General features: G+C 31.6%; 1 pseudogene across 1 annotated transcript in view; it reads left to right on the top strand.

Moving 5' to 3' along the window:
• The window catches only part of LOC143223642 (protein O-linked-mannose beta-1,2-N-acetylglucosaminyltransferase 1-like), a 39393-nt pseudogene that overhangs the window by 4106 nt on the left and 11373 nt on the right, over window positions 1-23914 (top strand). Inside the window, exons 2-14 of the transcript XR_013012989.1 lie at window positions 1818-1948; window positions 3581-3674; window positions 3851-3984; window positions 4606-4671; window positions 6799-6912; window positions 12851-12968; window positions 16039-16137; window positions 19411-19538; window positions 20183-20253; window positions 20956-21031; window positions 21325-21369; window positions 22015-22094; window positions 23709-23767. The product of XR_013012989.1 is annotated as a protein O-linked-mannose beta-1,2-N-acetylglucosaminyltransferase 1-like (transcript). The remainder of the gene's footprint in view (window positions 1-1817; window positions 1949-3580; window positions 3675-3850; window positions 3985-4605; window positions 4672-6798; window positions 6913-12850; window positions 12969-16038; window positions 16138-19410; window positions 19539-20182; window positions 20254-20955; window positions 21032-21324; window positions 21370-22014; window positions 22095-23708; window positions 23768-23914) is intronic.

Raw genomic sequence — 23914 nt, 5'->3', positions numbered from 1 at the left:
CAAACAGCTGTAATAATACACATATTTGTGTGTATGTGTAAATTCTGGAAAGAACATTATAGTAAAATAAACCTTAACAGTTTTCGAGTTGTTAACTTGTAAAAGTAACACGTAACATTTAAAAATGATACTGTTTATGTTGCTTACTGTTTAAAACTGAACTTGTGAGTTTGTAAAAGGAATAGCGTACTATCATAAGGTGTGAAACTATCAGAAAACTGAGAATTTTTACCATTGGAGATGTAGTTATTTTTGTAAACTATTTTATGTTTGATTAACACTCATCGGAGTAAGGAAACACAACATTCTCCCATGATCATAAGAGCATAGTTTTAGCGACTTTCTGCTTATCTTTCTTATGAGAGATGTTTTCTTGGAATATATGATATAACGATTTACGTTTCTACCCGGTAATTTTAAATGAAAGAAACGCGGAATTAATTTTACATCTCCATTTGGTTACCGTCGAAGGTTCTTTCTTCAACTTCTATCACTAGTATTAGTATCTAAACTGCAATGCTCTTCCCTTGGCCTTTCTGCCTCTGCATTTGTCTAGTTACATGTATATCCAACAACTGAAACATTTTGGTTTGATTTGCGTGTTTATGTTTAGTTGCACTGAAACTCCTATTATAAAAGGTAGTGACAAAGAATATGATTTTATGTTATTATTAACAAAAATTGTTCGTTTTGCAAACCTTCTGCTATTGTTTTTAGAAAGATTAAAAAAGAAAAGAATTACAAAATATTAGAAATGCAATATTATTCATACTAATTTTTGTCATTGCTTGCAGCTACGTACGATAGAAGAAAATTGTTTTTGTGTTTGTTTGTCTGTAATTGAAACTAGTATATGAATAATAATTTAATAAACCAGGGGGTAGGCAATACAAAAACCACGTAACAAATTTCATGATGTAAAATAAATACTATTTTTTCACACTCAAATATCTTAGTTTATTACTCTATATTTAAATCAAATTACATAATCTAAAGTTAACCATCGTGATCTTACATAATTAATATCGTATAGATTGTGTCTATAGTTATGCAGTTGAATCCAGATTCAAAATCAACATGACATCGAAGTACGTCTCTGTAATCAGACAGTGACTTAATTTTAAGAAAGTTTATATTGGTTGTGTAAACAATCCAAGTATTATTATATTACTGATTACAAAGTCACTTTATATTTAAGTATAGGTAATTATGTTTTTTATTATTTAGGTTAATCAAATGGAATAAATTAAATTATTATTTGTTTGTTTGTTTGTAACTTCGCGCAAAGCTACAGGAGGTCTATCTGCGCTAGCCGTCCCTAATTTAGCAGTGTAAGACTAGAAGGAAGGCAGCTAGTCATCACCTTCCACCGTCTACTCTTGGGCTACTCTTTTACCAAGGAATAGTGGGACTGACTATCACTTTAGAATGTCCCCACGGCTGAAAGGGCAAGCGAGATTGGTGTAACGGGGATTTGAACCCGCAACCCTCAGATTGCGAGTCTAGTGCCCTAACCACTTGGCCATGCCGGGCTCTTTAAGAAAATAAGTTCACCCGAGTGTAAACACGATAACTCCAGTAATTATTCTAATAATTACATAAACTATCCACATTACTAGAGGCCACCACAAAAACTACATATGTTAGCAGGAATTCTTATGCAAAATAAACAGGCTACCAGAAACCACATATATACACGTACACAGCCAGTAAATTTCAGATCAATTGTACAAACTACTAAGGCCAGACAAATAAATTTTTATTCACTTTCACAATTAAAAGGGCTATTAAGTAAATCACAAAACTTATAAATGCAGACATGAAGATACCGAATTCCAACCCTAATGATCAACTTTTTATCCCTAAACGGCGGCTGTCTGTTGTGACGGTTCAAGTCAACGGTCTCCGAAAGATTCCAAGGCAACGTGCTCTACCCCGAATATGTCAGGTATGCGTGTAATTTAAAGTAATGGACTGGTTAATTGAAAAAAAAGTATTTCTTTAAAGGTTTCGCACTATTTTTATTATAAATTTTCGAATAAATTGATAGTTAAAATAAGAATATATTATGGTAAGCTTTTAAACAGTATTGAGTTATTTATGCTTTGTACGGTGATTTTTTGCATTACAAATTTTTCATAAACTTCAGAACGGATGTTCCAGTAAAATAAATACACAGGTTAGAAAAAAGCGCATGACATGTTAATCATAATTATCTGCTTTAGCCTAAAATTAAACAGTAATGTTCAAAACAGGCTGTTGTTTTGTTTGTGAATTTAACATATTTATTAATATACCTAGCTATAATAAAGGGAATTTTCTCTTACATATTCATACGTCATAAACATGAAATGGTTGAAAGTGAACTGTAGTTTAGTTCAGATTAGCTTCCTACTGTGTTGACCTTTCGAAGTATAGGCTAAGGACAAACTAAACATACACCTTACTTTAAGCTCTTGTATATTTGAGAGATTTTTTAACAAGAAAAAATAAAATAATAATGAAAATCCACAACTCTCTGAACACTGCTTTTTCATGGTAATGATATTAGTGTACTAAATGATTTTTATTTAATAAAATGATGCAATAAAGAACATAGAATAATAACATGCAACCTTTTACATGTCTGGTGTTATACTTTCACGTAAGCAGCTATAATAATACGTATGTATATATAAATGGGCGTGTGTGTGTGTGTCTAAACTCTAAAAAAATATATTTGTAGTAAACGAGTAAAAGCATTATGCTTCATGAGTTTATGTTTACATGTATTTTTACAAATTTATGATTATAACAATAACATGCAACAAGCAGACAATATCCCATAAACAATATCGTCCTCGTGGTTAAGAACATTTTCTTAGGAAACGATCTACAAATCTCTGTACAGAAAACATCGTAATACGTCATTTGATAAAAACAACAACAATTAGTTATAACTAATTTAGTCTAAAACGTTAAGGATAACTACTAACATTAATAATTCCTGAAAATGAGAATATAACAGGTGGGTTTTGCAGGAGGGGTCTGATTTTTCTATTTAATGGCTCTGTAACCAAACTGAATTGAAGGTTAATGCAAATTTGCTTTTTTTCTAGTAATTACTGTATTATATTGACTTTACAGTCAATATGAAAATAAGGTAAATAAATATATATTTGCATAAAGCACATGTTAGTTTATGCTTATCCTAGTATTACAAACAAGAAAATCTCTTTCACACAAAAAATAAAAATAGTTCAATTACATATTGAATATTCACTACTACTGTAGTACCAAGACACACAGACAGAAGTGTGTCTTGTGACAAAAACAGTCCCCAAGACACGGTGTGTGTTATTAACACGAGTAATAGTTTAGCTGTTTTCTTCCTTCCGTAGCTCTGGCTGTGGCAATTCAAACTTTCACATATTTTTAGTAGATGTGCCCAACTGGAACCTTACTTAACATAGCAAATGTCAAGGTAAAATTATTTGTTATTTGCAAAGTCGATAGTATACAATAATAGACATAAATAAGCAGGATTGTTAGAACAATACAAAAGTAGAATTTATATGTATGTTGTTTTTTTTTCTTTCAGTTTTTGTTACTGTTGGTACTGACCATTACAGTTGGGATAAATATTTTCTTTATTCTTGACACAAGCCAAAAACTGCAGAAGACATCCGATACAGGTACGACCTCTATTTATCAAATCACTTTAAAAATAAAATTGCTGGAGTTTTCCAAAAATACTCTCACACAAATGTTAACTAGTAGCGAAATGCGTAAATAGAATGCATACGTATTGCATCGTGTGATGGACCTGCTACGAGGTTTTATAATGCATTTTGATTTTTCAACCCCAAAGATTATAACGAAGGCACACACAGCATAGAAAGAAGACGTAATAGTTTTCATCCACAAGAAAGTCTACCGAAGAGTGTTACAATTGAAGTATGTTCCAGTCAGTCTAAAGTCACTGTCTCTGTTGACGGGACAACAGTAAGTGAAGTTTTGTTATAGTTAAAAAGGTTCAAGTGACTACAAAGTTATAGTGTCCTTGGATAGGGCAGTAATATGTTTATAGTGTTTAGAGAAACTTTTGTCTCTCGCTATCCAGCCCAGCTTACAAAATCTGGTATTGAACAAAAGACCTCTTATGCAGAGACTTGTTGAGACAAAGAATACTAGAATACATATGAAATTCTGTATTTTACATGTATCTGATTTTGAACTTAAAATGGACAAATTAAAAGGAATGTGGGGAAAAATATCTGTAGTACTTAGTTTTTGACATAAAGAATAAGTAACTACAGTTCTCCAGTGTAATAGATGAAACATGCTTTATGTTCCTAAAGTTACAATTTGTATTTAATTATGAATTAGTGCAATATTACTACCTTTGTTGATTAAACAACAATAAATGTAGCCTCTAGGTTTAAAGGAAAAAGTATTTTAGAAATAATCAAAACCCACCCTCCTCTCTGTGTGTAGGAAACACAGTTTTTTTGTTTCGTTACAAAATAACAATTTAACGTATTAAAGAGACTCATGGCTTATTACATTCCAACGGGAAATGAATATTTCATTTTTAAGATAGAACATGTGTACCTTTTTATGTAGATTTTAGAGGACCCAGAGGAGAGTAAAGGAAGGGGTATCCATGTCCTCGTGCTTAACCAAGCAACTGTAAGTTCTGCTTGTTCTTGATTAAATGTTTCGAAATTAACTGGAGTATTACTAAACAGAAAAGGCTTAGTACCTTTGTCACTCCGTCGAGAACACTTTGTGTTCACTCCTTTTTTATTAATGCTTAACAATATACATCGTCACTCAGCAACAAAACTATCACATCATTGTTCTATGGTGTTTATGTAGAATGCTCAATATTCACGTTGATTTGTTAGAAATATCTGTTTTTTATTCTCCTTTTTTAACTTCATTTATATCACAGCAAAACAGCTTAATTCAGAAGTTTCGTGACATTGAGTTGTAGCAAAAAGCAAATTAAAACTTATCAAGTGGTGTTTCAGTTAACCCTTACATTATGTTTATCCATTAAATTAGTCTACAAGTAGGCCTACTGTTACTAATGTTATAGAGTCAGTTTAAAATGTTTTATGTGATGAATAAATGTTAATTAATAAAACTTCTTTTGGTATTTTAACGCGTATGTTACATATTTGGCCTTAAAATGTAAAGGAAAATAAATGTTCGTTACTCCCAAATATCTTAGGCTTGCTTTTTTGTTTGTTTTTTAATTTCGCGCAAAGCTACTCGAGGGTTATCTGCGCTAGCCGTCCCTAATTTGCAGTGTAAGACTAGAGGGAAGGCAGCTAGTCATCACCACCCACCGCCAACTCTTGGGGTACTCTTTTACCAACGAATAGTGGGATTGATCGTAACATTATAATGCTCCCACAGCTGAAAGGACGAGCATTCGAACCCGTTACCCTCAGATTATTAATCAAGTGCCATAACCCACGTGGCCATGCCGGGCTTAAGATATATAGGCGCGGGTTCGCATCCCCGTCGCGCCAAACATGCTCTAGTCTTACACTGCAAAATTAGGGACTGCTAGCGTAGATAGCCCTCGTGTAGCTCAGCGTGATATTCAAAACAAACCAGAATACAAATCTTTTATCCTTTGTATCGTCAAAACAGTTAAAATTTTGTGTCCGAATGTTTCTACTATGGTTTTTACTTCTTGATCGAGAATATAATAAATTGGCTCAAGAGTGCTGTGTGTGTGTTTTATAGCAAAGGCACATCAGGCTATCTGCTGAGTCTATCAAGGGGAATTGATTTTAGCGTTGCAAATCCGTAAATTACCGTTGTACCAGCGGGGGACTCTAAATATTGCTATTTACATCTCTTTCAGAGTGCACACGCATCCGCCCGCGTTGCGCTAAACATGCTCGCCCTCTCAGCCGTGGGGGTGTATAATGTGACGGTCAATCCCACTATTCGTTGGTAAAAGAGTAGCCCAAGAGTTGGCGGTGGGTGGTGATGACTAGCTGCCTTCCCTCTAGTCTTACACTGCTAAATTAGGGACGGCTAGCACAGATAGCCCTCGAGTAGCTTTGTGCGAAATTCCAAAAACAAACAAGCACACGCATCTCTGTTCATTATAACATTTCATTTTCTGCGTAGTTTTTACTAAATATTTGGTGACTAAAGAATTAGTTCACGACTAATGAAGAGTAGTTGCCTTTTGGAGATTCAGACAAATTCATTATTGTTAAATACTTTAATTTTCGTTATTCATTCCGAAATGGTTATTCGTCATTTTTTTACGTTTTTTACACTAGTCTACCATAAAAAAGCATTACTTGTCATCTTTGTGAATGAATGTTAGAAACTGTATATAGAATTATTTCTTAAAATTTCTTACTGTGACTGCTGTCGAACACCCTGACGTTGTGCAAAGAATCCACAAAACCTCGATTACAGATAATAAAGGATAAATTAACACAATTTCCAGAACTAGCCACCTAAAACACCAAAAACAATTGAGAAAAGTTGATACTAATGTATATAGGTGGAAAATGTTGAGTGCCACATAAAACCATTAAAAAACTTTTGAAATTTAAAAGGTTTATGTGGAATCTAAGAAAATGAGTTAAACGGTCTGATTATTAAATGTTCAGGAAGGGGTCCATAAACCTCATCTTCTTGCAATCAATGTGTTTAGTAAGGTTTATAAACAAATATACACTAAGTATTCCCTTACCTTGCTTCTGAGTCTTGTACATCATCGTTGGGTATCCAAGCTGATGAAATATGCTGACCAAGAATTTATGTATTTATATTTAGGGTAGTGTGATGGCACAACGTGTATTCGATACCTACTCACCTCATGAAGACGAAGCTATGGCACTCTTTCTTAACATGGTTTCTGATGGAAGGGTATTTATCTTTACAATCAAGGTAAGATGTTACCATGTAATCATTCTGACGGCACCATAACCGTTTCGTGACATGATCTTTGATAGATTTTTATTCTTCTAACAATTCGAGTAGAATAAGACTTTATATAGTTTCCATTTTTAAGATACTGTATGTGCTTGTCTTAACATAGTATGTGGTGAAAGAATACAAAGGATACCAACTTGTTTACAGCTGAGTTATGAGAAAATAAAGTATCTATTTTACGAATGAATGTGTCAATTACATTAATTGTACTCGTTGATAGTACTGTTGTATCTGCAGTCGACGTTTTCACAGTTTTGTTTGTTTGTTTGTTTTGGAATTTCGCACAAAGCTACTCGAGGGCTATCTGTGCTAGCCGTCCCTAATTTAGCAGTGTAAGACTAGAGGGAAGGCAGCTAGTCATCACCACCCACCGCCAACTCTTCGGCTATTCTTTTACCAACGAATAGTGGGATTGACCGTCACATTATAACGCCCCCACGGCTGGGAGGGCGAGTATGTTTGGCGCGACTCGGGCGCGAACCCTCGACCCTCAAATTACGAAGTGCACGCCTTAACGCGCTACGCCATGCCAGGCCTATTTTTTACAGTTAAAAAGGATAGTAGACAAGTTACCTGTATTTAAGAATAAAATATTTTAATATGATTTTAATTTGTGAACACTGTTTATAGTTTTAAACTCGAATAATTGAGATTGTAAGTTTTCGTCTATGAGTATGAGATTAAGGAACGTTTCGTTTTAAAATGGCGTACTTATGTTAAGAATTTTTGCATAAAGTCCATAAATTACAAACATCCTGTTATTCAGTTTTTAATGACAGTTAGTTTATGTCTCACTTCGTGTGAAGAAACTTCACACATTTCATTTCACTTTTTAATCAGGCAAGTACGAGTTTTTGGTGAATATTTGTTTTTGAATTTCGCGCGAAGCTACATGAGGGCTGTCCCTAATTTAGTAGTGTAAGACTAGAGGGAAGGCAGTTAGTCATCACCACCCACCGCCAACTCTTGGGATACTCTTTTACCAACGAATAGTGGGATTGATCGCACAATATAACGCCCCCCCCCGGCTAAAAGGGCGAACATGTTTGGTGGGACTGGGATTTGAATCCGCTACCCTCAGATTACGAGTCTAACGCCATAATCTGGCCATGCCGGGACTCTTTTGCTGAAAGAAAAAAAAAATCACCACAGTTACGCGTAGCGATTTATAGTTATCGTACTTGGATAGTATGTTTGGCTATCATGAACTAAACATTGTAATGTTGAGTGTAAGGTTTTTGGGTCTTGCAGCTAACTGTATTTATGGCATTTTGAAACAAAAGAGCAAGGTTTTGTCTTGAACGTTATCATTTTTAACCTAAGAACAGATCACTTGAAGATAGCCACCAAGATTATGTTATATAGTTTGAGAATTAGATTAAAAAAAAACACAATGAAAATAAATCTGTAGGGAAAACGCTTGCTTTACGTTTTAATATCATCAACGTTATCCGCCTACAGGTTATATTCGGTAATGGCTGTTCCATAGAACCCTGAACTGATTTAATCCTCTTTGTGGTCACTTCTGGGTTGGGGCAAGCCAATCTTTTAGAGTGAAATGGATACTTTTACAAGTTAGGCTTTTCTCTCCCTTGAATATTTCATTTGGAGTAGTCGTTGAGGTAGGTAATTTAAAGACTATGGAATGCTATCTGATTTGAGTGCAATATTTTTTATTCTAGGTGTTGCTTTGTATGGGTTTATTTGGATAGTCGATTTGCTCCAGCAGATAGTTGAATTTGTAATTAGAAATAGAAAATGGTTAGTTACTAACCAACATACATTACATTTCTTTGAAAAGAAAAAAATTGTTTTCTTGCTCACTTTAGTGTGTAGTATGCAGGTATACTGTGTGTTTACTTTCCCTTTAATTTATTAATTATGCATTTTTGAAACATTTCCATTTATTCAAGTCTATATGCAGTTTTCACATAACACTAGTGGTAAGTTTATGGACTTACGTTGCTAAAATTAGGGGTTTGATTCCATGAGGTGGACACAGAAGATAGCACAATGTAGCTTTGCTCTCAAACAAATGAATAATAAGCATATAACATATTAGTCAATGAAGTCTTTAAGCTTCTTTCACTTTAGTTACTTATTGTTCTGAGTCATTCACTTCAGATATGAACTTTTATCTTTTCTGGGAAGGACTCTTGCAAGGCTAACAGTATTCTAAGAAGTTGGGCAACAACATTTTCCACTGGTGGATCAGATGATAATTTGATGTTGTGACTTCCATTATTCTGATTAAAATGAGCAGTCTTTTGAGTAGTATGTGTAATAAAAATAGTACTGTTACAGAATGCAAGATGTCTTAAGCTAGATCATTTTCTTAAGTAGTAATTTACTGTCCATTAAAGTTAATTAGTTTTTAAGCCTATTAATGAGTTCTTAAGAAAATGTAGAAAGTTAATTATCCAGTTAAGGTGCTGTTTTTTGCCTTGAGCATATATTTAATTTAGGTTGCTTTGTAATTTTAAATAAAGAGTTACACTATTCATTCTCTTTTGGATAATTCAGAATTACTTAGAGTAAATATCTTAGTTAAACCTCATGCTGTCTTGTAGGTCTATCACATTTACTTTAGGAGACAGTCACTTTTACTTGAGAATACTACAGAGTAGGTAGGAAGAACAAAATGTTGTTGCTGTGACCACAGAACACATGTTGTTACATAGTTTTCATTTGTTGTTGTTTTTTCTGATAGATGTTTTGGCTTGAATTTCTTCTGTTGTGTTACTAAGTTTAAAAGGGCTTCTTTCTTATGTAAGTTGCTAACATGTGGTACAACTAAAACCGCTATTGGAGGTCTCTTCCTGTAGATCAGTCTGAGTGTGAAGAAAGCAAAGATAATTGAGAGAGAGTGAGACTGGAAGTGCCACTGAGTGATGAAGTCCACTAGTCAGAGCTGCTCCACTTGTGAAGGTGGTGAACCATGGCAACTATGAGCCTTTGAGGCATCCTGTGAGGGCAACCTGTGATCATGCAGAACAAACTGACAAGCTGCTGATAGCAAATTCTGACTCTGCCATCTAGACCAAAGACTGACATGTTCTTTGAGCATCAAAGTCGCTGAGTACAGCTACAACACTGTAGCCTCAACATTAAAGATATCTCAGCCTGGTGTTAACTGAGAAGTTTACACTACCACTATAGGTTCCTGTGAACAGGACTAAATAGATTTATCTACTGAGTTTAAATAAGAGTAGAAGAAAGTCTGGACCATTCTCTTAAACATTTCTAGTATATTACACTGAATGAATGAACAAGTTGATGCTGAGTTTGTTTCAATGCTGAACTGTATTAAGTTTTTGGATGAGGAGAAAAAAAGATTTATGATTAACATACTTATCTGCACAATGAATCAGAGTTAGAGCTGAGAGACAGCTCCAACAGTTGATTGAGACATCAGTGACAGCCTCTTGATTGATAGAGAAGCAATTAAATGCATCTAGGATGGTTATATTGTTGAAAAATTAATGACTGAAAAGAAGTATCATTTCTTGATTTCTGAGCTATCAGTTCATGATATCTTATGAAATATATTTTCTACATTTTGTGATTATTACTCAGTTACATGCAAATACAATGATCTATCAGTCATACAATTAGGTTTGCACCTTTTACTTTCTGAACTATCAAGCAGAGTTTCAAGGTATCAGATGATAGCTGCTCGATTATCACATAATTTTGGATATCTGGATGCTACTAGAACATTAACAGGTGCATGATGACAAGTAGCACTAAGAGTTTGAAACCTCAGCTAGAAGAATGTTGTGATCCTTAATTTCTGAGGTATCAAGTGATTTGCTGTGGTAAAATGTCATCCATCATTTTACAAGAATCATGAACCCATTTTATATGAATGATAGCAGTTCCTCAGAGCATAGTACATGATCCTCACTAGATTTTCTCAGCACACTTATTTGTATATATTTCTCCAATGTGCTGAGGAAGTCATGTTCTCCTAAACATAAATTGATGGATACTGTAGTAAGAGCATATATGTTAAGCTAGACTGACAGTTTTAATTGAAAAGTCTCAGTTTGGTTAAATTAAACTGGTGATCATTTTATAATGATGAAAGAAACATGTTAGGTTCATGGTTAAGATGTAGCTAGCATGAGATTGCTCAAATAGTCTGCATGTGTCTAAGATGGTCCATTTTAAAGTACTAGTGTATGTGACAATGTTTATAACAAAATGTATATATGTACAAATATGCATGTGTAATCTTGTAGACATTTCATAAAGATATTCATGACTATTCTATAACAAGTGGATCAATTATTCAGAGAACACTGATGTTCTTTTCTAGGTCTCTGTCTTATATTTTTTTATCATTACAGCCTTTCTGTATTTCTTCAGTCTTAATATTGTAATTCTCGTTTATATCTTCAACAGCTTTATCAGTTTTGTCTTTAATCAGTTTTATTTTTATCTTAAATCTTTAAATTGTAGTCTCTCTCTTAAAAACTTATCCACTTAATTTTCAGTATATTTCTTCTTGGTCTTCCTTTATTATTTCTCGTGTTTTGTACAATGTACTTTTTGCATATAACATATTGTTTTAAGGGGACTTTTCATTCAATTTTATGTTGTAATCTTATTTTGATTTTGAGATTGTATGTTTTCAATTTTGCTCAAAGCTACATGAGGGCTATCTGTGCTAGCCATCCCTAATTTAGCAGTGTAAGACTAGAGGAAAGGCAGTTAGTCATCACCACCACTGCCAACTCTTGGGCTACTCTTTTAACAACAGATTGTGGGGTTGACCATCACATTACAACACTTCCATGGCTGAAAGGAGGAGCATGTTTGATGTAATGAGGATTCAAACATGTGACCTTCAGATTACAAGTTGAGCACCCTAGTTACCTGGCCATGCCAGGGCTGTTGTGAGATTTTAGAAATGATAAATAGTCACTGTACTCTATTTATTTGTGACAGTGTTGTTATTATTTTAACATTTTCCTTGTTAAGTTATTTTTTTCTTTGCAATATAAATCCAATAATTGGATTTTTTTAAAATCTTATTTTATTTTTGTTGAAGGGTATTTATGTGAGTATACTGTATATTAATTGGAAGTATTAAAGAAATAGTGAGGGAAAAAAAAAGACAAATATTATAGAAATACCATCCAATTATCATGTGAAAATGAATTTCAGCAGTCTCTAGTCACATGTTAATAATCTTCACTCTGGTTGATTGTCATTAGAATGTGCTATACTGAAATAAAAGCTTTTAAAAGTGCAGGTTCTCACATTATGTACAGTAAAGTTAGTATCCCAGTCATGGCACACATAACTGAAATACAACATGACAAGCATGAACAAATTATAGGTTTGGCTGGTTAAGGATACTGCCTTCTTGAGTAGGAGATGTATGCAACACTGTAGAGAAAGTATGTGAAATTGTGAAATTTCAAAAGTGACATGAGGTGTCTTAGGGGTGTGTTCTTTAAATGATACATGACAATCAAATTGAGATCTTGCCAGTTAACTAAGTGTAAGCATAGGTATAAATGCCACCTCTAAAACAATAAAATACACATTAGCATGAAACTATCTTGATATAAATGTAGCTGCTGGAAAACTTCGACTGAGAAGAGGAAACTAAACCAAAAGACTGAAATGGATGTTGGACGTCAGATTACAAACAGTGGAATGAGGAAATCTGGACACATTTTATTTACAATGGTGTACAGAACTACTTTTATTTTTCTGTTTTTTATGGTAATGTCACTTTTTGTTATTAACAAATTCACCATCTAGTTGTCATTTCTTATTGTTTGCAACTGCTATGTGTTTTTCCATAATCATTTCCATTAGTGCATGGGTGTATGTAAGATACACACTTTATTATGGTATATATTGCTTTCTGTGTCAGGATGAAGGAACATTCCATATGAAACAACCTGCAAGAGACTTACTGAAGAAGCTTGGGAGTAAGAAGTCACAGGTGATTGGTTGGCGAGATATGTGGGCTATGGTAACCCAGAAAGGAGGTAGTTTGTTTGAAATATATTTTTTTTACAAACAGCAAATACCGAGATTTGATGCTACTATCTTAGCTTATTTTAATAAAAAATTTCTGTAAAAAATCAAGTTTAGTTAAACAACAGTGATTTTGTAGTTTGATTTTTTTATTTATCAAGTATATTTAAGATATATACATGAAATTAAAATTTAAAAAAATTTAGATAGAAACACATTTTGGAATGAAGTTGCTTTGAACTACTTATATATATATATATAGGGATAATCATAGTAATAATAACCATAATAATTATCCCAAAGTCTTGAAAAATTCACATTTGAAATTATGACTAAAAGATTTTACTTTGTGAGCATTTAAACCTACTTTTAATATTGAAAACTGTATTTATTAATTATAATAAAGTTTAAATTGTCTTTATCTATTGTTGAAGATGAAAATTAGTGCTTTATGGATAGAGAGGGTGTGTAGTTACAAGATATTGAGGTGAAATATTAATTTTCATTAATATAAATAAAAATTTAATCTGATTAGGGTTGGTGAGAATTTCACTTTTCAGGAATAAATAACACTCATACCATATATATACACACACACATATAAGCCTACAGATATCATCATATTGAAAGATGGTACTCAGACCTGTACTTTTACTGATTTCCACTGTACATGTTGAGGAACTATACATTTCAAAATCATATGGTATGTCTTGTCAAAGTGTATTTGAACCTTCCTATGTGGACTTTGATGAAAAAGAGACAATTATTTGAGTCCTGTATACCATTGTGATAACCAACAGTGTAACAAATTTTTATACTTATGTTTGGCTTGTTTTGAATATATTTTTGTAAAACAATGGATTGTGTGTTATCCATTTATTACTGACATTTGTGACCAACACATCAGAGACTTACAGTAAAGAATCCTACCCATAAGTTATTACTATTATTACTATTTTAATTCCCAAATAATATTTAGCGCTGCAGTCCCATTAAACCTTAATCCAGCCCTTTGTGCCAGAATGGTATCAAATCCAGAAGTAGACAATGAATAACAGTATTAATTACTTTATATGATGAATTCATTTTACTGTTGATTCAAATTTTGATATAGAAACTGATATCATGTAGAATTACAATGAGCAGTTCATGAGCTGCAGTCTTTATGTGGTATCTGGTAATATGGAACTCTGTGTACACAGTGGTTATATTTACCTGCCCTTTTTAAGTGTTTATTCATGCCCTAAATAATGAATTTAATGCAATTTGGAAGTTAGCATATGAATTAATGAATGGTTGTGTTGGGGTACCTGGGCATAGAATACACAGAAATACATTTGTTTTCATTCCTTTTTTCAGCATATAATCCACAGTGGATATTGGTAGATGGGTTCACTTGTTACAAACATTCATACCATCAGTACTGCATCCAGTTCCATTTTATTTGATGGTTTTTTTTAATTGACTGTCTGTGCTATTTCCCAATAACTGCCTTGTTATAAAGTAAGAGATAGTTGGAAATAAGATAAATCTCTTCAATCACATAAGACTCACAGCAGCTGCTTATTTTTGTAAAAATCTATGCAGCAGTGCATAAGATTAATGCACAAGTTCAGTAGGAACTGGGCCATTACTGGTAATGTAGGGTACACTATTTTCCATTTTTATTATCTGCACCAAACTGCATTACACTTGTAAGAAATTTAATATCTTCTGTTCTATCCTCTTACTTCACCATTACATCTTGTTGCTTATGTTACATTCTACACCTGGCATGTATGTTATTTACACTAACACTGTCTCCTTCCATGTTGTTATTACTATATCCTTGCTACTTTTTTCAGTTGTCGATATGGCAGTTTCCCTATTGTCTATATTAAATCTATAACCATATAATCATATGGTTTATAAATGCCAAACATATAATCTGTTCATTCAGTTTCTGTCTGAAAATACATTTTTAAGTTGCATTAAACTTGCAGCTTATAGTGTAAAGTATTTGATTTTTTATCCTGTTTTCTTTATCTGTTGAGAAGATACATCCATTAATTCAGTAGTGATTAAGTGCATCAAAATAAGTGGACTTGCTACAGAATGTAGCGGCTTAGTGTATGCCACATCAGCATAAATTGTTGGACATAAGAAAAAACAGTTGTGATTCAAGTGTCTAGGTGTTGCTTTTCATTATAGGTATAAAGTGGTTAAAACCAGCTATTCAGTATTTGATAAACGTCAAATATATATGTTTGATATATATTTGTATGTGTGTATATGTGAGATTAGAGCAAAATGTTAGTGTTTAATATGTGTACAAATTAGGGTGATTTTAATTCATTGATCAATATAATTGATTACCTATAATATTGATTATTTCTATTTTTAAATTACAATTAATAAAAATTAGCATTTTCAATTATTACTGGTTTTGATTATTCCAACAGTTGAGTAATGTAATTATACTTAAATAGATAGTTATTAAAATAATGAACTAATTGGAATTAGGGTTTAGGTTGTTACTGTTTTTGATTATTCCAGTTATTCAAGTAACGAAAATATTGCTATTATATTTGCTTATTGTTAAATACAAAGCTACATAATGGGCTATTTGTGCTTTGTCTAATGTTAGCCATATAAAATGTTTGTTTTTTTTACTTCAAGTTTGTTCAACTTTGGCAATTCATGGGTCTTTGGTTCAATTCACTTTGCTATTAAACTTGCTTGTCTTGTTATGGAAAAGTTACTAATGCTATCTGTTACTGTTACTAATTTTGAACTTTTAACTAGAGTGAAACCAACTGACTGGCATCACCCAGAACCAACTTTTTTCATTTTGAGCTGCTGGCTAAATGGAAGAAAACTGTCTGATAGCACCTGACATAAAATGTAGTTTCATTTATTTTCCATTTCTGAACTGATTGAGGGACCCACTGCCAACTTTTTTGTTATTATTTGTGAAACACTGTACTAATCAACTGATTGAATGTCATTTATTAAGGGGACCATTGATTAATCAATTATCAAATACCATAAATCACTAATTTCTGTGTGTGTATAAGTACAATTTGTGGTGTTGTGTTCTAGGAAAAATGTATGGTGAATCATACAGTAAAAGTCCAGAGTTCAACACTTGGGGAGCTCCAGTCTTCCTTCGTGTCGAAGTGCCATTAGTTCCTGCAGAAAGTAAGTTAGTTTCAATGAACAAGTGATCTTAGCTCATTAGAATATTTGTTCATTATGTATAAATTCTAATTGATTTTTTTTTTTTAGTTTTCACAAATTTGGCACCTGCAGTAAATGTTTCCCACTTCTTGTAGAATGTTCATGTTTTGATTGTTAACTTGTTGTTCTACTTATTTACAACTATATCAGAGTTCATAATCAATACTACTGAAAATCAGGATCAGTGCTTTTAATGGAACAAGACAGTAGTGTTCGTGAGTTTTAAATAAAATTCGTATTCAATGAAAGATACTTGGTTTATTGTTTTGTGCAGGAAATGTTTAAAATGTAACATTCTTAAGTATTAAATTTCACATATAAAACTTAAATTTTCCATGAAAACGTTATGTATGAAGCATTAGACTTGAAGTTGGCATCAGCTGTGCCATGTCGCTTGGTACATACAACTGTAACTGTGACTATTAGTGTATTTTTTTCATTTTCTCTTAGTACCTCAACTGTTGTAAAGGTAATTTTTGTTTCTGAGCATTTTTAACAATTTTTAGGCATTTTTATATCTTATTGTTAACTTTAAGCTAGAACTGATGGTTTTTACAGAGGGAGGGGTTACAAAATATACAGATTATAGGTCCCTATTTGTTCCTGAGCTTCAGCTATGCTCCTATTGAATACCAACACTGTTAAAAACACTATATTTACAAATACAAAACACTGCAGAATGTTATATTACACACAAAAAATATCTGAACATATGTCAAAAAATATTAAAAAATAATTTCAGCACACCTTTTTTAGCAGGTGCTTTTCATCAATTTTGACAGCAATATAAAAATATGTATAACAGTGAAGTTTCAGATTACAAACATGAGAGAAAGAAACTTATTTAATTATTTGTACATGAAACAAATGAAAGGATAAAAAGCTGATGTTTACTTTTTATGCAGATTTGTATTATTAACCTCATTTTACAACAGTAAGAATAATAGTAAGTTTACATTTAGAAATTAAATAAGTGATTTAAGTGTTAGTGTTTAGAAAGCCAAGTAACAACATTTGTGTCTTTATCTCCATTGTAGGTGTTTAAACAAATTTAATATGTTTGTATTTTCATCTCAGTTATGGGAATGGAAAAAAGTGTAACATGATTGTGCCTTCACCTCCATTAAGGCCTTTAAAACTGAAACATAATTGTATCTTCATTAACAATGTAGAAAATGAAATATCATACATTGACATCTTTTCTGTTATAGCTTTGGAAACTGAATGTAACGCACTTGTGTCTATCTTCAATATATATATATATACATTTGTTTTTTAATTTCCATTAAAAGTGAAGTATAACACATCTTCATCTCCATCATTGGGAACTGAAGTGTAATGTACTGTTGTGTTCAAATCTATTACGTTTGTGGGAACTGAAGTGTAATGTACTGTTATGTTCAAATCTATTATGTCTGTGGGAACTGAAGTGTAATGTGCTGTTATGTTCAAATCTATTATGTTTGTGGGAACTGAAGTGTAATGTACTGTTATGTTCAAATCTATTACATCTGTGGGAACTGAAGTGTAATGTACTGTTATGTTCAACTGTATTACATCTGTGGGAACTGAAGTGTAATGTACTGTTATGTTCAACTGTATTACATCTGTGGGAACTGAAGTGTAATGTACTGTTATGTTCAAATCTATTATGTTTGTGGGAACTAAAGTGTAATGTACTGTTATGTTCAACTGTATTACATCTGTGGGAACTGAAGTGTAATCTTCTGTTGTGTTCAAATCTATTACGTTTGTGGGAACTGAAGTGTAATGTACTGTTATGTTCAAATCTATTATGTCTGTGAGAACTGAAGTACAATCTTCTGTTGTGTTTAAATCTATTTCATCTGTAGGAACTGAAGTGCAATGTACTGTTATGTTCAAATCTATCACAGCTGTGGGAACTGAAGTGTAATGTACTGTTATGTTCAAATCTATCACAGCTGTGGGAACTGAAGTGTAATGTACTGTTATGTTCAAATCTATCACAGCTGTGGGAACTGAAGTGTAATGTACTGTTATGTTCAAATCTATCACAGCTGTGGGAACTGAAGTGTAATGTACTGTTATGTTCAAATCTATCACAGCTGTGGGAACTGAAGTGTAATGTACTGTTATGTTCAAATCTATCACAGCTGTGGGAACTGAAGTGTAATGTACTGTTGTGTTCAACTCTATCACAGCTGTGGGAACTGAAGTGTAATGTACTGGTGTGTTCAAATCTATTACGTATGTGGGAACTGAAGTGTAATGCACTCTTGTGTTCAAATCCATTACCTCTGTGTGAACTGAAATATTCTTGAACAGTTATGAAAACCAACATTCAGTGTCCTCATTAGCTTTGATACATGAATGCCTATATATGGTGTAACAGATGCAGGAAATAATGTACTGCAAGGTGAAAGCACATTTATGTTCAGTGTAGTAACTCTAAGTGGGTGAAACAATATTGATTTTGCACATTTATATGACACACTGAATATTTTAATCATGTATATTACAGTATATATATTCATATCTTGCATTCTTGTCATATTTAAAGTATACAATTAGAGGCAATGTTGTTTTTCACATCTGTTCTGGTCTTTACCATTCTTCAAATGTCTGTAATGTAAGCACATCCACATCATAATTAATATTCATGTATTCCTTGGATTCATTGTGATACTGCTGTATCCCACACATTTACCATGACATATTGTAAGTTTGCATGCCGCTAAAAGTGAAATTTTCTTTGTATATTTGTGATGTTTATGGACATTTGATGTCTAAGTACATTTTTTATGGTTTTTTTTTTAATCCTTGTTCTGTATATTTTGTTTTAAGCTTTTGAGATATGATCTGCCATTTTTATGTAGTTTTTTTAGTAATTTATTAATGTATCAGTTGTTATTTATTTTGATTATTGAAAGTGCATTTTATCTTGCTTCATTTTTACACTACAGGAAGTGTGAATATATGCATGGAAGTCATGAATTTATTTCACCTTTATTCAAATACAGTTGAATGTTGTTTCATTGTGAAAATAATAAAACTGTTCATCTCAGATTAGTCAGGAAATGTTCTCAATTTGTGGAGACTATTACCTTGAAATTGTCATTGATGTGTTTACATTTAACATTCAAATGTTAGGAAAAAACCAATCATTCACCAAGTGGCATAAACTACATTGTGTTGAATTTTATAAGCACTTTTATGTTTGATCAACAATTGTTAATGTTTTATTTTGTTCAGATAGTGAGTGTGGTTGGCCTGAGACAGAAGAAAATGAAAGGCGTCGGTCATTCTGTAATCACATTGAAGGTTATGGTAGTGTCTGTAGCTGTACTGACCCAGCACCTTTAAACTTTAACCCTGAACCAGTAAGTCTGTAATCACTTTGAACATTATGGTGGTGTTTGGATTCATATTGATCAAAGTAACTTCATTTTGAAGTGGTGTATCAGTAGCCATTTTGAACATTATAACAAAGTCTTGAGGTATTTTGAGTCACTTTCTTCAGTCTTTATATCTGAACAGTTGAATTCATAATCATATAAAATGTTAAAATAGTATTTGTAATTATACTAAATTGATCACGTGATTACATTGTGTGTAATTTGACTGATTTAGTTTCTTTTTCAACCCCCTAGTTTCGTATGTTAAACATTTCTTTTGGAGTTAACCATTTTTCAGTTTTTTTATACTTTTTTGTGAAATTAAGCTTCTGAGATAATTACAAGTAAAACTGACTTATGTACATATATATTGGGTAGATCTGCTGATAGTAGCAGAGCCAACAAGAAAATTTACAGAATAGTCTGTATTTCAAAATGTCTAATATCACTGAAAGTAGTTAGAAAACATATATCTGTATGCCACATCCTCATGTAAAAATACTTGTATAAAATCAGTTATTTTCACTCTATTATAAGTTATACTGTTATAAGCTTAGTTTATCTAGAATAGTTTTATTTTATTTTAAGAATCAATAGTTCATGTGTGATGCTAATATATTTTCTTTCAGCTGCCAGACAATAAAGTCTATGATGTACCTATTGCAGTTGTTGCCAGCAACAGACCTCATTATTTGTACAGGTATGATTGTAGTCTATTATTTTATTATTTGTGAATAAATTAACTTAGTCCTTTATTCTTAGTGTATCATGGTAATAAAGTGACAAATTCAAAATATAAAGTGACATTAAGTGTTCATTAGTCAATCAATTTTGGAAATGTATATTACTTTTAAATCAGAACTATTCATAATTAGAATCTGTCTCTAGTTTGTAAAGTTAAAATGAGAAATTTCCAAATCTGATCCATAGTTGTCTGTAGCTTATAATTATTTTAAACTAGGAAAGAAAAATAATTTAACAGATGTAGACAATTAACATTTTTTTATTTGAAAAGTGAGGAAAGTTAGACTTATAGTCACTTCTAGTTTTCTTCTTTATTACACCTGAAAATAGTTTAAAAGTTCAACATATAACCATTCCAAGTTACTTTATTTTAACAATGGAGAAACTGACAAAATATGTATCTATTCTATTTGTCTAAATTGAATAACTCAAAATATTCTTAGCTTCATACATTCTATAATAAGTTTAGTATCTTTATAATAACTATTTACATCAAATATTGTTTAAAAAGTAGTCCATAACTATAGATGAAAATTATTCATAATTCATATTTTTTAAATAGATGGAATAACCTTTTATTTCATATGTAAAGATGTCATGCCAACATTTATTCACCTTTAGAAAAATGTTATAATTATCTGACATCTTGCTTTCCTAGAATGCTTCGATCTCTACTATCTGCTCGTGGATGTAATCCAAAGATGGTTACAGTTTTTATAGATGGCTACTTTGAAGTAAGTAACGTGAAATAAAGTGGTTTTTCACTAAGCCACCTAATTAGAAAATACATAAGAATTACTCAATATTGATTTCTATACACTTGAACTACTGCAAGGTATTTTTAACAAAGGAACATTGAGTAACTTTCAAACTAAGCCAATATCGTCATATAGCCATGCAAAAATTGCAGAAGCTCGTTTATTTTAAGTTTCATACAACTGTTTTCTGTGTAAGAGTTTTATCTTATTTTATGTAAGAACTCATATTCTTTATAGCGAAATAATTCATAGATATTTCTCTTTTCTAGGAGCCATTGGAGGTGACAAAGTTGTTTGGTCTAAAAGGAATTCAGGTAGTATGCTTGGAAGTTTTCGTTGTTTACTGAGTTTTAAATTGTTCAATATTTATAGTTGTATTGGCAAAAATTAACGTTTTTAATAGTGTTAATTTTACAAAAAGTCATATTTTGCTTTTAATATTTAACATAAACATTTAGAATTAATTCAAGAATTAACCCTGAAATGTAAATGATAACTAAAAACAGCGTAATATTCATGTGAAGTTCACCCAAGATCACTGTGTGATAATGCTGAGTGAACTCAGGTACAACTTTGCTTCGTGTTTAGTATTTTTATCATTTCATCCCATTTTATACATTATAAATTTTTATTTTAATCCAGAAAAAAGAGAATGCTTCATCATATTCATATATTCGTTTATAGTGCTGATTTAAAATATTTGTATATAATTACAAGTTTTGAATTTGAAAATAATAATATGGTACTATTTTTAAAATATATAAACATTTATAATTGAGTATGTTACAAAATCCAATTTCACTGTCAAGATAAAGATCCTCAAAAACATATATAAACCAGATTTATTACTAGTGTTCATTGAATTGAAAGTAAAGCTACCATAAGGTTTAAGGTATGAAAACTATCAGAAATAGTTCCACTGAATCTGTGTGTAAAATAGATGTTTTGATTTATTTTAGCACACACCAATTGGAGCCAAAATGCTCGAATCTCCCAGCATTACAAAGCTAGTCTTACAGCAACCTTTAACCTGTTTCCTGTAGGTTTGATTTATTGCTTGTTCAGGTTTAAGACATTATACAATAAATTACATTTTTTAGAACCAATAGTATAAAATAATATAAAAGTAACACTTTAAAACAGACATACGAAAAGTAAATATAATTTTAGCAAGTAAATTCTTAGTGAGAGATTTTATTATTTCAAAAATAGTTATTGCTTAACAGCATCTTGTAGTGTTGTTTGTTTCTTATTACAGAAGTTGACAGATGTTGTGTTATTTTCTAATTTTAATATTTGCTGATTAATTATTTTAATTATGATTATAAGTTTATTCAATAAGTGTAATTATATGCTGTTACTGTATGACAATGGTATGAATTGTGTAAACATTGATTATGCCTAGACTAACTGAGTTTTGAATTGGAAAATTTTGATAGTAACTAGTATGTTTGAGAAATAGCAGTTTCTATTTTATATTTAGCTATGATATTATTTATTATTTAAATTTTTTTGCCATGATTTAGTTCAATTATATTTATATTTATCTTAAATCCTAGTGAGCATTAAATATTAAAGAAGTCATTTTTATATTAAAAAATGGAATGTTGTTTCTCCTATTGGTGATGTATGGATACAAAGTTTATTATTAATTGTGTAAAATAAATGTCAAACAATCAATTACTTGACATGCAAACTTGTGGTCTGGCAAAACAATAAAAAGTCTTAAGACTTGAATTTAGATTGATGAATGTGAGAGATAGGGGTGTTAGGTTAGAGATATGTAAAACTATAAAGTGTAACATATTTTACTTGTTAAAAGATACTGTTGCTAATAGTTACTTAATTGTTATTTTGTATTTTAGTGATATTTCATTGTTATTGTTACTTTGAATAATCCTTAAATTAGTTTATCATCTTGCACTTTTTCCTGGTTCATTATTACTGCTGTCAAAACTTGTATTATTTTTAATAAATCTTAACATTTTGTACCCAGTCTGTAACTAAACTTTACGTAAGTGATTAAGTCATAACTATAGAATCAATGAACTATCCCACAGTAAACATCTTGTGTGATAATTATATGCAAACAATTTAAGTATACCATTGTCAGAAATTGATCTTTAAATGTATTTAAGAAAGGAATTTATAAGTTCTGTATTTGCATAGTCCATCATGCTTACCTGTCCACTTTATTTCTCTATTTGGTGATAATATGTATTTAATGAATTTTTTATCAACTGCTGCTGATGTGCTTATATAAAATAAAAAGGGGAATTTCCTTCTTTGAAGCACATGGTTGTGGCAATAGGAAGTGATGGTATTTAGAATTTCAGGGATTCTGTTAGTTAGACTCTTGACACATGAACTTCAGTTGTTTCTTTTATTTATGAACTACTGTGTAATGTTAAATTAAAATAATTGAATTACTGTATTTTGCAACAAGTCTGAATCATCTTGAATCCATAAAAGAATTCACTTGAGAGCCAATACTTTACTATCTGCTAGATTTTGAACATAAACAAAATTTCCAATAAATCCTGAATTGTACGTTTTTAAATTTTAAATTTCTTCTTTTAGGTTAAGAATAATGAAAATTAGCTTTGTATTGTCAAGTATCTAATATATAGTCCCAATATATATTTCATCACAGCAAGCCAGGTATGGTATTGTTATAGAAGAAGACCTGGATGTCTCTCCTGATTTTTTCAGGTAGGTCTCGTTAACGCACTACTGTGTATCAGCATGTTTGTGATGTTTCAAAACATCAAACGTATATGTATGTATCTGCTAAGCTATCTTTAAAAAACTGCACTTGTTAAGAATTTATCCTCTTATTTTTATCCATCTGTATATATT

This window comes from Tachypleus tridentatus, chromosome 8 (genome assembly GCF_004210375.1).
Source record: "Tachypleus tridentatus isolate NWPU-2018 chromosome 8, ASM421037v1, whole genome shotgun sequence".
NCBI lineage: Eukaryota > Metazoa > Arthropoda > Merostomata > Xiphosura > Limulidae > Tachypleus > Tachypleus tridentatus.
Note: the sequence above shows the minus strand (reverse complement) of the source record. Positions and strands in the feature narration are given on the sequence as shown.